The following is an 11,467-nucleotide window of genomic DNA, read 5'->3' as shown; positions in this document are numbered from 1 at the left end:
ACGGCAGAAGGTGGACAGGGGCGAGGCCGCGGTGGCGCGACAGAAGGTGGAGGGTAGGAGGTGGGGGATTTTGATCGAGGGAGGAGGTAGTGGGGGCGTTGTGCGGGAGGTGGGGGTGGGGTGGGCTTTTGCTGTGTTTTGGTTTGTCAGGCTGGGTGGTTCAGTTCTGGGCATGGGACAGTACCGTTAGTGTTAGCAGAATAAGAAAAGTGTTGTCAGAATAAGGTCTTAAGGGGTGTTATTAGAATATGCCCACCCTATATATATGTGTGTGTGTGTGTGTGTGTGTGTGTGTGTGTGTGTTATGTCCTCTACAACATTCACTTATAGTTATGTCTTCAAGTTGCCATTTTCTACACTAAGTGAATGTGATCGGACCCTAACCCCACTTGTGCTCATCTCTCCTACTCTGTCTAAATCTTCATATGCATTCTGTTGACACGTGTCGATTATCTTCAGTGTATCCTTGTCAGTCGAAGATCAAGAGACAAACATTTAAAAGGCTTTTATTATACTTATCCTTTTTACCTGAATCTGGAGTGGTCGGAACGACCACCCGACAAACCAGGCACGCGTGTGGTCGTGGCACAACATTTAAGCTGCTGCATGCATGCCACGTGGTGCTCAGATGTGAACCGCTAGGGGCAGCTGAGTAAATTCATTCACCCGTCACCTTCCTTATAAATACTTAAACCCCCTACGGTCATTATTTCCTACTCCCCTCGCTACCTCGCTCAAACACTAGCACCCTCGCTAGCTTCCGTCGTCGCCGGAGACGAAGCGCTTCACTGTCGCGACCTCTCCGTCATCGTCATCACGCCGGCCATGGACATCTCCCTCTCGTCGCCGTCGTAGGTGTCTTTCACCGCCAAGTTGGGGCGCGAAAGATTGGACTGCTCGGCCTCCTCCCACAACTCGTCTAGCATTTCTCATTTGTTCTTCTCCAGTAATTAAAGGTCTATTTTTACCGCCTGTTTGATCTATTAAAAATTTCAATATCTTCAGAAAGTTGTTTCTTCACTTCCAAATCTGGATCTTTACTTCTATGCATCTAATAACCTGCAAGTACGTTCACTTATGCTTCACAACTAGTTAGATTCCCCACTTGTACTTATTCCTGATTCGTACAAATCTGGAATCGACTCACATCGATAAGTGAATGTCTTCGCGCTATGAGGTCAATGTCTTCAAACTAATTTATCTTCAAAATCCTCTGAGAATGCATATGACCTCTTCCCCTTCCCTCGCATCTCTAATGCAGTCACAGGTACATGTCTGTGGGAGAGTCCCTTGGTTCTCATAGTATGCATTCATTTGCAGAGTTCTTACAGCATCATATTGGATCACCTAAAGCTAGTTCTTGTCTGACCAGCCGACTTGATGAGGACATCCCAACCATGGGCAACACACCACCAATCATCAATGGTCCAGTCACAAGAAGCCGCGCAATGCAAATACATGATCAGGTGAACGCTAACTTAAGTATATCATTTGACCTTGAAAATATGGTTGTGCCTTCACCTCCTTTGTTGTTGGTTGAACTCAGGTGTGATATAGAAGAAGGCCAAACACATTTTAGTCCGTGCAAAACAATGTTTTATGGTGAAGGAACAAAGTTAGGAATTCATGAAGAATGAGTTGTCTGCTGAAGAAAAATTGTTCCGATTCTGACGAAACAATGTTTTGTACGAGTTTGAATATTCCAACTTACGAAAGGTTCCCAGAACTCGGGTTTGCTGCTGAAGGAAACATTATTCGACTCCAGTGAACAATGTTTGGTCGGGAACTACCAACCACCTCCAACGAGAGTATTCAAGAAGCTACGTCATTAAGTCTTGAAGCCATCTAGTGAAACAAAGCCGGTTCCCTTTCACACCTAAGCTGGTTCCAGAAGCTAGTTCTCTTTCACACCTATCCAGGGGGGTTGTCCCGATTATAAATAGGCTAGCTCTTCCCTTTGTTGGGGACTTTTGCCATTTCTATCAAAGACCAAAGACATAGACTCCTCCTGAGATTGGAGAGCTCTTGTTACCCTTATTCTCATTATTCCTTGAGAAATTTCTCCTAATTCGTGCTCCACGACTAGATCGTGTTGTGTGGGTTAGAGTTCGTGGTTTCCCTTGTGGATTGCACCTATCCCGTGCTCCACGACTAGAGCGTGGTTGTGTGGGGTAGTATTGCGGGTTGTGGATTGGCGAATGTTCGGATTGCAAGCTTCGGTGAGCCTCCTCCTCGCCGGTTCATAATCTCTTATGTTCCATTTTCCGGCTGCTTGCAGCTAGTTATCTCCATCTATTTATCGATCCTACGCCCTGAAGATCGGACCTCCCCTTGAACACCCTCTTCTCCGAAGACGGTGTCGCATCATCTGGTATTAAGAGCAAGGTTTACACGGTGGGATCTGTATCTTTGTTGCTAGATCTATCATTTTTAGTTTGGTTTTCCCCATCCTAGAGTCCAAAGCCAAAAAGCCACAAAAAAATCCAAGCCTTTGTTTGCTGAGATCTAGTTGTTTGCTTTACTCTTTGTGTTTGCACCAAGTTCTATCCAGAGTTGCTACAGTTTTTCTTTGAGTCTTGTTGTTGGATCTATTGTATTGCAAAAAAGAGAAAAAAAGAAAGAGCAAGAAAAAAGAGAAGTGAAAGTGTTGAGCAACTGCGCAATCATATTTAGTTTGGTGAGAAATTTCAAAAGTTGAAGTAGCAAGTGTTGCAGCTCAAACATGGTGCAAGGATCTACAAACATTTTCTTGTTTATTTGGTTTACATCGATTGGATCTCAGCACTAGCCCTCCCTTTTTTACCCCACCCAGATCCACCTAGAAACCGTCAGCTTCCTTCCTTTCATTCGCCCGTCCACTCCTGATTTGCTACTTCCTCACAGCAGCCAAGGAATCATTAGAATTTGGGTAAGCAAGAAGGTGAGCTGAGTGTCTTCCACATATTTTTCTTTTTCCACTTATTTCCTAGAGTTAACATGACAGGATCCAACTCGAGTGTACATGGACATCAACATGTGGAAGATGATCTCCCAAAAACTCGAGCAACACTTGGTGATATGATTGAGGAGAGTATAGTTGCAGCTATGTGAAGGATGTTCGGTGGTCGTCTTCCTATCACGGGTAATGGGGATCAACATCAACACAGCCCTGCTGCCTCGCTGGCCGCCGACAACCGGCAGCGGCAAGGAAACAACGATCACCATGTTGGTCATGGAAGAGCGGCAGGAGGTGCTGCACACGACGCCCCTGCTGTTGGTGCTGAACGGAGGCGTGGCGACTTTGCTGCCCCCCGTGAGGGTGGGCTGCATGGAGGAGAAGCTCGCTGGCGAGGCCATGACCCCTGCGGGTTTGCTGCTGATCACCGGCCACGAGCGGCACATGATGATGATGTCATCTTCCTTGAAGATATCTCTGAGCATGGTGATGAAGATGAAGGCATGGGGGACCATGAACCCCACTCCCTGCCTTGTTGTGGTGCTATTTTTGGTCGCAATGGTCATCATTATGACCATCGTGATCAGGATGACCGTGACAACCAAGCGAGAGTGAAGCTACATGTGCCATCATTCACGGGTAAAGAGGACCCGGATGCATATATTGAGTGGGAAGAGAAGTGTGACCAAATCTTTCGCATCCATGGTTTTTCTGAAGCCAAGAGAGTTGATCTTGCTGTTATGGAGTTCTCTGGTTATGCTCTTACATGGTGGAATCAGCTGCAAGACGATTGATTGATGTCAGGCAATAATCATATCCGCAACTGGACCTTGATGAAGGAAGTCATGAGGCGCCATTTTGTTCCATCATACCATGAGAGGCAATTGTACAAGCGGTTGCAGGGGCTCACTCAAGGTTCTCGCACTATTGAGGAGTACTATAAAGAGATGGAGGTGCTGCTGATTCAGACAAGAACTCATGAAAATGATGAGGCGAAAATGGCAAGATTTTTACATGGGCTGAATGACGAAATATCAGATTTTGTGGAGATATTTCCTTATGATACAATACAAGATGTGGTACATCAAGCTATAATAGTTGAGAAGAAGAATATGCGTAATGGTCATACTCGTGCTTTCCAAGGCCGCACCACCACACGGTCATGGCAGCGAACACAACAACCATATGGTTCTCAGTTTGAGGGTGCACCACCTAGGCACCCACATGCCTCGACGGCTTCCTCACCTGCCATTCACAATCAAGATAAGAGGTCATCATCTATAGGAGGAGTATCCTCTGCTTCACCTCCAGAAAAGAGTTCTACACGCAGCAGCGACATTCAATGCCACAAAATGCAAAGGAAGAGGTCATATTTCTTCGGAATGTCCCAGCAAAAGAACTATGATCCTCAATGAACGAGGCGAATGGGAGTCTGACAGTGACCATGAAGGTGGCAATGATGAAGTGGAAGAGGAGCAAGGTTGGGAAGTAGGAGGGACTATTTTATCTCATGAGGGACTTGATGGAGAAGCTTTGGTTGTATGTCGTTCACTTAACGCCCAAGTTGTGGAGGAGGAAAAGGGGCAGCGACATAATCTTTTCCACACCCGTTGCCTTATCAACTCAAAGATATGTCGAGTGTTTTTTGATAGTGGCAGCTGCAACAATATTGCAAGCACAGAGATGGTCGAGAAGCTTCAATTGCAAACAAAACGTCACCCACATCCATACCGCATGCAATGGCTGAATGATTGTGGCGCAATTAAGGTGATTAGCAGCATGCGAATACATTTTCAGTAGGGACATATCAAGATGATGTTGAGTGTGATGTGGTGCCGATGCACGCTTGTCACTTACTTCTTGGACGACATGGTTGCATGACTGTGATGTGCAAATCAGTGGGCGTGCGAATCGCTTATGTTTTGTCCATAGAGGAGAAAAGTTCACTTGGCTGCCCATGACACCCGAGGAATTCTATCTTGATGAGATGAAAAGAAAGGGAAAGAAAAAGGTAGAGAGTGATCATACACAGCGAGTGAGCCACCAACATAGTGAGGGAGTGTCTCCATAGCCAAAAGCTCCATAGCCAAATATGACCAAGCCCCGGGAAAAAGAGGGATTAGTTATGATAGCTAGGAAAAGGGATATGCGGGAATTGAGAGAACCTAATACTCCATTCTTTGTACTCCTATACAAGGAAACTTTATTGGCTGCTAACGACTTACCCTCAACTCTTCGTAGTGTTGTTCTTGATCTTTTGCAGGACTATGAGGATGTGTTTCCCAAGGAGGTACCACCTGGTTTGCCACCGAAGCAGGGCATTGAGCACCAAATTGACTTGGTTCCGGGAGCCCCACTTCCAAACCGGCCACCATATCGAGCAAACCCAGAGGAGACAAAGGAAATTCAGAGGCAAGTAGAAGATCTTCTTAACAGAGGGTATGTAAGGGAAAGTCTTTCTCCTTGTGTTGTTCCATACTTTTAGTTCCAAAGAAAGATGGTACCATGCGCATGTGCATTGATTGTAGATTCGTTAACAACATCACTATGAGATATCGGCACCCTATTCCTAGGCTCGATGACATGCTTGATGAACTTTGTGGCTCCACCATAATTTCCAAAATTGATATGCGAAGTGGTTACCACCAAATAAGAATGAAAGAGGGTGACGAATGGAAAACTGCATTTAAGACAAAATTTGACTTGTATGAATGGTTGGTTATGCCTTTTGGATTAACAAATGCACCTAGTACTTTCATGAGATTCATGAATAATGTGCTTAGATCCTTCATTGGCAAGTTTGTCGTGGTTTACTTTGATGACATATTGATTTATAGAAAAACTTTGAAGGATCATGTTGTACATATAAAATGTGTGCTTGCTGTCCTACGGGAGGAAAAGTTGCATGCTGATGTCTAATACACAACCTTCTTCTTGTAGACGTTGTTGGGCCTCCAAGTACAGAGGTTTGTAGGAAAGTAGCAAATTTCCCTCAAGTGAATGACCTAAGTTTTACCAATCCGTGGGTGGCGTAAGATGAAGATGGTCTCTCTCAAACAACCCTGGAACCAAATAACAAAGAGTCTCTTATGTCTCCAACACACCCAATACAATGGTAAATTGTATAGGTGCACCAGTTCAGCGAAGAGATGGTGATACAAGTGCAATATGGATGGTAGATATAGGTTTTTGTAATCTTAAAATATAAAAACAGCAAGGTAACTAATGATAAAAGTGAGCATAAATGGTATTGCAATGCTAGGAAACAAGGCCTAGGGTTCATACTTTCACTAGTGCAAGTTCTCTCAACAATAATAACATAATTGGATCATATAACTATCCCTCAACATGCAACAAAGAGTCACTCCAAAGTCACTAATAGCGTAGAAAAAATGAAGAGATTATTGTAGGGTACGAAACCACCTCAAAGTTATTCTTTCTGATCGATCTATTCAAGATTCCGTAGTAAAATAACACGAAGCTATTCTTTCCGTTCAATCTATCCTAGAGTTTGTAATAATACCTTAAGACACAAATCAACCAAAACCCTAATGTCACCTAGATACTCCAATGTCACCTCGAGTATCCGTGGGTATGATTATACGATATGCATCACACAATTTCAGATTCATCTATTCAACCAACACAAAGAACTTGGAAGAGTGCCCCAAAGTTTCTACCGGAGAGTCGAGATGAAAACGTGTGCCAACCCCTATGCATAAGTTCACGAGGTCACGGAACTCGCAAGTTGATCACGAAAACTTACATCAGGTGGATCACGTGATATCCCATTGTCACCACAGATAAGCACATGCAAGACATACATCAAGTGTTCTCAAATCCTTAAAGACTCAATCCGATAAGATAAATTCAAAGGGAAAAATCAATCCTTCACAAGAGAGTAGAGGGGGAGAAACATCATAAGATCCAACTATAATAGCAAAGCTCACGATACATCAAGATCATGCCAAATCAAGAACACGAGAGAGAGAGAGAGAGAGAGAGATCAAACACATAGATACTGGTACATACCCTCAGCCCCGAGGGTGAACTACTCCCTCCTCATCATGGAGAGCGCCAGGATGATGAAGATGGCCAGCGGAGAGGGATTACCCCCCTCTGGCAGGGTGCTGGAACGAGTCTAGATTGGTTTTCAGTGGCTACGGAGGCTTGCGGCAGCGGAACTCCCGATCTAGGTTATGTTCTGGAGGTTTCTGTAGATATAAGAGCTTTTGGCGTCGAGAACAAGTCAGGGGGGTCTCCGGTTTGTCCACGAGGTAGGGAGGCGCGCCTAGGGGGGTGGGCGCGCCCCTACCCTCATGGGCAGCCCGGAACTCTTCTGTCCCAACTCTTTTACTCCATGGCCTTCTTCTGGTCCAAAAATAAGTTCCGTGAAGTTTCAGGTCAATTGGACTCCGTTTGGTTTTCCTTTTCTGCGATACTCAAAAACAAGGAATAACAGAAACTGGCACTGGGCTCTAGGTTAATAGGTTAGTCCCAAATATCATATAAAATAGCATATAAAACATCCAAGGTTGATAATATAATAGCAAGGAATAATCAAAAATTATAGATACGTTGGAGACGTATCAAGCATCCCCAAGCTTAATTCATGCTCGTCCTCGAGTAGGTAAATGATAAAAACCAAATTTTTGATGTGGAATGCTACCTAACATATTTATCAATGTAATCTTCTTTATTGTGGCAAGAATATTCAGATCCATAAGATTCAAGACAAAAGTTTAATATTGACATAAAAATAATAGTACTTCAAGCATACTAACTAAGCAATTATGTCTTCTCAAAATAACATGGCCAAAGAAAGTTCATCTCTATAAAAGCAAATAGTTTGGTCATGCTCCATTTTCGTCACACAAAAATGTTGTCATCATGCACAACTCCGCTGACAAGCCAAGCAATTGTAGTAATCTCAAACTTTTTTCAACTTTCACGCAATACATGAGCGTGAGCCATGGACATAGCACTATGGGTGGAATAGAATATAATGATGGGGGTTGTGTGGAGAATACAAAAAAGGAGAAAGCCTCACATTGACGCGGCTAATCAACGGGCTAGGGAGATGCCCATCAATTGATGTCAATGCGAGGAGTAGGGATTGCCATGCAACGGATGCACTAGAGCTATAAATGTATGAAAGCTCAACAATAGAAACTAAGTGGGTGTGCATCCAACTTGCTTGCTCACGAAGACCTAGGGCACTTGAGGAGGCCCATTGTTGGAATATACAAGCCAAGTTCTATAATGAAAAATTCCCACTAGTACATGAAAATGACAAAACAAGAGACTCTCTATCATAAAGATCATGGTGCTACTTTGAAGCACAAGTGTGAAAAAAGGATAGTAGCATTGTCCCTTTTTTCCTTTTTTATTTGTCCTTTCTTTTTTTTCTTTTTTTATTTGGCCTTTTTTTTCTTTTTTCGGGACAATGCTCTATTAATGATGATCATCACACTTCTATTTATTTACAACTCAATGATTACAACTTGATACTAGAACAAAGTATGACTCTATATGAATGCCTCCGGCGGTGTACCGGGATGGGCAATGAATCAAGAGTGAAATGTATGAAATTATGCATGGTGGCTTTGCCACAAATACGATGTCAACTACATGATCATGCAAGGCAACATGACAATGATGAAGTGTGTCATAATAAACAGAACGGTGGAAAGTTGCATGGCAATATATCTCAGAATGGCTATGGAAATGCCATAATAGGTAGGTATGGTGGTTGTTTTGAGGAAGATATAAGGAGGTTTATGTATGATAGAGCTTATCGTATCACGGGGTTTGGATGCACCGGCGAAGTTTGCACCAACTCTCAAGGTGATAAAGGGCAATGCACGGTACCGAAGAGGCTAGCAATGATGGAAGGGTGAGAGTGCGTATAATCCATGGACTCAACATTAGTCATAAAGAACTCATATACTTATTGCAAAAATCTACAAGCTATCAAAGCAAAGTATTACGCGCATGCTCCTAGGGGGATAGATTGGTAGGAAAAGACCGTCGCTCGTCCCCGACCGCCACTCATAAGGAAGGCAATCAAAGAACACATCATGCTTCAAATTTGTCACACAATGGTTACCATACGTGCATGCTACGGGACTTGCAAACTTCAACACAAGTATTTATCAAATTCACAACTACTCAACTAGCATGACTCTAAATATTACCATCTTCATATCTCAAAACAATCATAAGGAATCAAACTTCTCATAGTGTTCAATGCACTTTATATGAAAGTTTTTATTATACCCATCTTGGATGCCCATCATATTAGGACTAGTTCCGTAACCAAAAAAAACTACCATGCTGTTCTAAAGACTCTCAAAATAATATAAGTGAAGCACGAGAGTTCATCTATTTCTTCAAAATAAAACGACCGACGTGCTCTAAAAGGATATAAGTGAAGCACTAGAGCAAATGTCAAACTACTCCGAAAGATATAAGTGAAGATCAATGAGTAGTCGAATAATTATGCAACTATGTGAAGACTCTCTAACATTTAAGAATTTCATATCTTGGTATTTTATTCAAATAGCAAGCAAAACAAAGTAAAATAAAATGACGCTCCAAGCAAAACACATATCATGTGGTGAATAAAAATATAGCTCCAAGTAAAGTTACCGATAGACGAAGACGAAAAAGGGGATGCCATCCGGGGCATCCCCAAGCTTAGGATCTTGGTTGTCCTTGAATGTTACCTTGGGGTGCCTTGGGCATCCCCAAGCTTAGGCTCTTGCCACTCCTTATTCCATAGTCCATCGGATCTTTACCCAAACTTGAAAACTTCACAACACAAAACTCAACAGAAAACTCGTAAGCTCCGTTAGTATAAGAAAATAAATCACCAATTTTGGTACTGTTGTGAACTCATTATTTTTTATATTGGTGTAATATATATTGTATTCCAACTTCTCTATGGTTCATACCCTCCGAAACAACTCATAGATTCATCAAAATAAGCAAACAACACATAGAAAACAGAATCTGTCAAAAACAGAACAGTCTGTAGTAATCTGTCTCAAACGTATACTTCTGTTACTCCAAAAATTCTGAAATAAATTGGTGGACGTGAGTAATTTGTCTATTAATCATCTGAAAAAATAATCAACCTAATTGCACTCTCCAGTAAAAAATGGCGACTAATCTTGTGAGCGCTAAAGTTTCTGTTTTTTACAGCAAGATCGCAAAGACTTCACCCATGTCTTCCCAAAGGTTCTACTTGGCACAAACACTAATTAAAACATAAAACCACATATAAACAGAGGCTAGATGAATTATTTATTACTAAACAGGAACAAAAATAAAATTGGGTTGCCTCCCAACAAGCACTATCGTTTAACGCCCCTAGCTAGGCATGATGATTTCAATGATGCTCACATAAAAGATAAGAATTGAAATAGAAAGAGAGCATCATGAAGAATATAACTAGCACATTTAAGTCTAACCCACTTCCTATGCATAGGGATTTTGTGAGAAAACAACTTATGGGAACAAGAATCAACTTGCATAGGGAGGTAAAACAAGCATAACTTCCGTATTTTAAGCACATAGAGAGAAAACTTGATATTATTGCAACTCCCACAAGCATATATTCCTCCCTCATAATAATTTTTAGTAGCATCATGAATGAATTCAGAAATATAACTATCACATAAAGCATTCTTTTCATGATCTACAAGCATAGGAAATTTACTATTCTCCACATAAGCAAAATCCTTCTCATTCGGAATAGTGGGAGTATCATAAGAAATTCGAATACTATAAATTGTTTCCACATTAAAAGGTTAATGTTCAGAAAGAGGGTAATCATAATCATGAAAAGTTTTATAAATGTAATCATCACTACTTTTTATAGCATAAGTGTCATCACAATAATCATCATAAGTAGCAACTTTGTTCTTATCATAATCAATTGAAACCCCTTCCAAGATAGTGGAATCATTACTAAATAAAGTCATGACCTCTCCAAATCCACTTTCATAATTGTCAAAATAAGATTCAACATCCTCCAAAATAGTGGGATCGTAAAGTTGACACTCTTCCAAACCCACTTTCATCAATATAACCATCATAAATAGGAGGCATGCTATCATCATAATAAATTTGCTCATCAAAACTTGGGAGACTAAAAATATCATCTTCATCAAATGTAGCATCCCCAAGCTTGGGACAAACATTAATTGCAGCAAATACATTCTGAAACATGTCATTCTCATCAAGCATAGCATCCCCAAGCTTGGGCCTTTTCATATCATAAGCATAATCACTCTCATCTTTAATAGTATGGATAGCACCAATAGTATAGCAATTATCATCATCACAATGAGTAATAGGAGCAAGATAATTTGGGAGAGATACCTTTTTACCTTTACTTCTCCGTCTTTTCTTTTTCTTCTTCATGTCATGTGTGGGTTTAATCCTCTTTTTGGAGCTCCTTATTAATGAGATTGGTTGAATAGAAGGATCCTCCTCGTTACCTGATTCATCATAAGAAATAACAGG

The sequence above is a fragment of the Triticum dicoccoides genome, chromosome 5A, assembly GCF_002162155.2.
Source record: "Triticum dicoccoides isolate Atlit2015 ecotype Zavitan chromosome 5A, WEW_v2.0, whole genome shotgun sequence".
Classification (NCBI taxonomy): Eukaryota; Viridiplantae; Streptophyta; class Magnoliopsida; order Poales; family Poaceae; genus Triticum; species Triticum dicoccoides.
The sequence above is the reverse complement of the archived record's forward strand: the minus strand, read 5'-3'. Positions refer to the sequence as shown.